Genomic DNA, 5,000 nt, shown 5'->3' on the forward strand with positions numbered 1-5,000 from the left:
CGATGTCTCCGGCGTCCGCACCGATCCTCGGCATTGGTGCCGCACACGCAACGCCTGCGTCGTTGGAAGGGCTTCGCCGTTGGCGTCGCACACAGCCCTGTGGGGGTGTCTTTGCAGTCCGTCCGAGAGGTGGGGGCACGCACGGCAACACGGCCGGCCTGCCTGCTTGGGACGATGCGGTCCTTTCGTTCAGCGGTTCCACGGTTTGGCCGGCGCGAGCAGATGCTTGGGGGGAGACGGTGGCGTCAGCCACGCACTCACTCTGCTTCTGCAGTCCGGTCCACTCCGCCCGTTCTAGCTGCTCGTTTGGTCCCTCGCCCGCCAGCAGACCGTTCCGCCGACGGTGCTCCTCCTCCGCAGCGACTTCTGCCTAGCCCCTCTGCCGGGTGCGATGTCTCCGGCGTCCGCACCGATCCTCGGCATTGGTGCCGCACACGCAACGCCTGCGTCGTTGGAAGGGCTTCGCCGTTGGCGTCGCACACAGCCCTGTGGGGGTGTCTTTGCAGTCCGTCCGAGAGGTGGGGGCACGCACGGCAACACGGCCGGCCTGCCTGCTTGGGACGATGCGGTCCTTTCGTTCAGCGGTTCCACGGTTTGGCCGGCGCGAGCAGATGCTTGGGGGGGAGACGGTGGCGTCAGCCACGCACTCACTCTGCTTCTGCAGTCCGGTCCACTCCGCCCGTTCTAGCTGCTCGTTTGGTCCCTCGCCCGCCAGCAGACCGTTCCGCCGACGGTGCTCCTCCTCCGCAGCGACTTCTGCCTAGCCCCTCTGCCGGGTGCGATGTCTCCGGCGTCCGCACCGATCCTCGGCATTGGTGCCGCACACGCAACGCCTGCGTCGTTGGAAGGGCTTCGCCGTTGGCGTCGCACACAGCCCTGTGGGGGTGTCTTTGCAGTCCGTCCGAGAGGTGGGGGCACGCACGGCAACACGGCCGGCCTGCCTGCTTGGGACGATGCGGTCCTTTCGTTCAGCGGTTCCACGGTTTGGCCGGCGCGAGCAGATGCTTGGGGGGAGACGGTGGCGTCAGCCACGCACTCACTCTGCTTCTGCAGTCCGGTCCACTCCGCCCGTTCTAGCTGCTCGTTTGGTCCCTCGCCCTCCAGCAGACCGTTCCGCCGACGGTGCTCCTCCTCCGCAGCGACTTCTGCCTAGCCCCTCTGCCGGGTGCGATGTCTCCGGCGTCCGCACCGATCCTCGGCACGGCGCGGGTGCGCACCTGTGGGCCGCCGCCCCGTGCTCCACGTCCGTCCGTGTGTGCCCGCTGTGGGGACCGTCTTCCTCTCGCCTGGGCGACGGCTTGCGGGCTGCGACGTGACCTTGCCACCGCCTTGCAGCATTACATCCGCAGTTGAAACGAAGAGAGCTGCTGCGGGCTTGGGTGCTTGTCCTGGCGGCTTGTCGACGGGACCACGGTGAACGGCCACTGTGTGACTCCGCAGGGAGACGTTCTGGTGCAGTCAGGGGCCTTTTTGTCTCCCGCCGCGGTGAAGCTTTGGTCGCATTCTAGTCACTCTCTCTTCAATCCCGGTACGGGGTACCTGTTCATGCTCACCATTCCTCGAGCACCCGCGTGCAGAGGGTGGGTGCGAGGTTTAAAGATTCGTGGTCCGCCTGTCGGTCCGGTCTCGTGCTGACTTGAGCGAGTGTCCTCCGCGTTCGAGAGAATGTGCCTGTCCGCGGGGGCAGCCGCGCTTGCGAGCGTTCCGCCGCGCCCCCTTCCCCAGCCCGCCGAGGTTGGGGCGTGCGGGGTCGGCTTGCGCCCGTAGCGTCGGCCTGTCCTCCGCGGCTTGCACCCGACTCAGTCCGCTGCGGCCTCGCCTCGACTCTCGAGCCTTCCGACAGACGGTGACACCAGAGAACTCTGCCTCTGGCTGTTGCGGGGCGTGACGGCGCGTGTCGGGCTCCGGCCCGTCACCCACGCCGGCACTCAACGCCTGCGAGCGCCCTGTTTCCTCCGAGAAAGGTTTTTCGCTTGATTGTCGCTCGAGTGCGTGTGCCTCCGGGGCTCACGCCGTGGTACGCGCCAGGCTGGGGCTCCACCGTCACGTCGGCGGGGGAGCGTTTAGCGCGTCCCAGGATCGGACAACCTCTCCGGGGGCCCGAGCCGAAACCCGACACGGTATAAAAGTCGTAACAAGGTTTCTGTTGGTGAACACGTTGTGAAGGATCTTTGTCGGCCGGGGGCCCGCCACCTCTCCGGGGAGGGCGGCCCGTCACTCCTTGAACGCGAAGGCTGGCGCCGGTTGGGCCAGGCAGGAGAGCCTCACGGGGGCCGGCCCCGGGGCCAGGTATCGGACAACCTCTCCGGGGGCCCGAACCGAAACCCGTAACACAGAATAAAAATCGTAACAAGGTTTCTGTTGGTGAACACGTTGTGAAGGATCTTTGTCGGCCGGGGGCCCGCCACCTCTCCGGGGAGGGCGGCCCGTCACTCCTTGAACTCGAAGGCTGCGCCGGTTGGGCCAGGCAGGAGAGCCTCACGGGGGTTGGCCCCGGGGCCGTGGCCCGTACTGACGCTGGCGCCTCCCACGCGGGTGGGAGGTCACACCGACAATTTCGCCGTACCCGTCGAACGGGCCTGGTCACCCGTACGCACGTTCCGCCGAAGCCGGGCGACGTCGATCTCGGTCCCACTCGGTTGGGCCGGCGCGCGGGCGCCGCCACCGACGAGCACGCACACGCTCGGTTGCACGCCGGCAAGTCCATGCGGGTGCCGCACACGCTACGCCTGCGCCGTTGGAAGGGCTTCGCCGTTGGCTTCGTAGGGTGTCTTTGCAGTCCGTCCGAGAGGTGGGGGCACGCACGGCAACACGGCCGGCCTGCCTGCGTGGGACGATGCGGTCCTTTCGTTCAGCGGTTCGGCGGTTTGGCCGGCGCGAGCAGACGCTCGGAGGGAGACGGTGGCGTCAGCCACGCACTCACTCCGCTTCTGCAGTCCGGTCCACTCCGCCCGTTCTAGCTGCTCGTTTGGTCCCTCGCCCGCCAGCAGACCGTTCCGCCGACGGTGCTCCTCCTCCGCAGCGACTTCTGCCTAGCCGCTCTGCCGGGTGCGATGTCACCGGCGTCCGCACCGATCCTCGGCACGGCGCGTGTGCGCACCTGTGGGCCGCCGCCCCGTGCTCCACGTCCGTCTGTGTGTGCCCGCTGTGGGGACCGTCTTCCTCTCGCCTTGGCGACGGCTTGCGGGCTGCGACGTGACCTTGCCACCGCCTTGCAGCATTACATCCGCAGTTGAAACGAAGAGAGCTGCTGCGGGCTTGGGTGCTTGTCCTGGCGGCTTGTCGACGGGACCACGGTGAACGGCCACTGTGTGACTCCGCAGGGAGACGTTCTGGTGCAGTCAGGGGCCTTTTTGTCTCCCGCCGCGGTGAAGCTTTGGTCGCATTCTAGTCACTCTCTTCAAAGCCCGGTGAGGGGTACCTGTTCATGCTCACCATTCCTCCGGCACCCGTGTGCGGAGGGTGGGTGCGAGGTTTAAAGATTCGTTGTCCGCCTGTCGGTCCGGTCTGGTCTCGTGCTGACTTGAGCGAGCGTCCACCGCGTTCGAGAGAATGTGCCTGTCCGCGGGGGCAGCCGCGCTTGCGAGCGTTCCGCCGCGCCCCCTTCCCCAGCCCGCCGAGGTTGGGGCGTGCGGGGTCGGCTTGCGCCCGTAGCGTCGGCCTGTCCTCCGCGGCTTGCACCCGACTCAGTCCGCTGCGGCCTCGCCTCGACTCTCGAGCCTACCGCCAGACGGTGACACCAGAGAACTCTGCCTCTGGCTGTTGCGGGGCGTGACGGTGCGTGGCGGGCCCCGGCCCCTCACCCACGCCGGCACTCAACGCCTGCGAGCGCCCTGATTCCTCCTTTTTTTCGCTTGATTGTCGCTCGAGTGCGTGCGCCTCCGGGCTCACGCCGTGGTACGCGCCAGGCTGGGGCTCCACCGTCACGTCGGCGGGGGAGCGTTTTGCGCGTCCCAGGATCGGGCAACCGATCCGAAACCCGATACAACTTTTAGCGGTGGATCACTCGGCTCGTGCGTCGATGAAGAACGCAGCTAGCTGCGAGAATTAATGTGAATTGCAGGACACATTGATCATCGACACTTTGAACGCACTTTGCGGCCCCGGGTTCCTCCCGGGGCTACGTCTGTCTGAGGGTCGCTTGACAATCAATCGCACTTCGCGCGCATCCGTGCGCCGAAGAGCGCGGCTGGGGTGTCGCAGAGGTGCCGTCCTCTCTGTCCCCCTAAGTGCAGACCCAGAGTAATCCGCGTCGGAGAGCTTGACCTCTTGGGTGCCGGCGTCCGCCTCCGGGCTCGTCGGCACTGCCCGCTCCCGCACTGGCCCAGCCACCTCGGGGTCGCCGGCACGGCTGTCATCGGGTTGCCAGAGAGAGAGAACGTGACTGCCTCGCTGCCGGGACCGTGTGTGCCTTCCGTTAGGCTCGGGCCAGGGGGGTTGACTCTCTGTTGATGTGTGTGTGTGGCTCGTCCACGGGAAGGATCCGCAAGAGTTGGCTCGGTTGGGTGCTCCGGCACAGAGAGTGAGAGAGTGGAGTGACTGTCCGCTGGACGTCTCCGGACACGTTGCCTCGCGTGGTCCGTGCTCGGTTGCCTGCCGGTGGGTTGCCGTGGCCGTTCAGTGCCGTCGCGTGGAGGACGGCAGCTTGACGCGTGTGACGCTTGATGCCTGGATCGGTGCTCGGTCGTGCCGTGCTTTTCTTCCCTCTGTTGCGCGTGCGAGTGCTTGCATTTTTGTCGTGGGAATCCGTGGCGGTTGGGTGTCGTTGCTTGTGTTGCGCTGGAGCTGCGGCTCCTTCCACACTCCGCAGCCCACCCTCTGCCGTTGCGGTTCTGGGGCAATGTGCCTGCGCCCGCGTTCAACGTGTGCCTTGGGTTCGAATCGTCGCAGAGCCGACTTGGCCGTGTGGTCCTCGCTCCGGTGTCTCCCCGTGTCCTGCTGCCGCCGAAGTCTTCTACGTGAAAGGTGCTGTCCTGGCCGCGGCGTGGCCACCCGCCGCT

General features: G+C 66.8%; 1 non-coding gene across 1 annotated transcript; it reads left to right on the top strand.

Moving 5' to 3' along the window:
• Positions 1-3,986: 3,986 nt before the first annotated feature.
• LOC144490039 (5.8S ribosomal RNA) lies at positions 3,987-4,140 on the top strand. Its single transcript, XR_013497137.1, has one exon. It is a non-coding gene; the product is annotated as a 5.8S ribosomal RNA (ribosomal RNA).
• Positions 4,141-5,000: the final 860 nt, after the last annotated feature.

Source organism: Mustelus asterias, unplaced genomic scaffold (assembly GCF_964213995.1).
Source record: "Mustelus asterias unplaced genomic scaffold, sMusAst1.hap1.1 HAP1_SCAFFOLD_2804, whole genome shotgun sequence".
Taxonomy (NCBI): domain Eukaryota; kingdom Metazoa; phylum Chordata; class Chondrichthyes; order Carcharhiniformes; family Triakidae; genus Mustelus; species Mustelus asterias.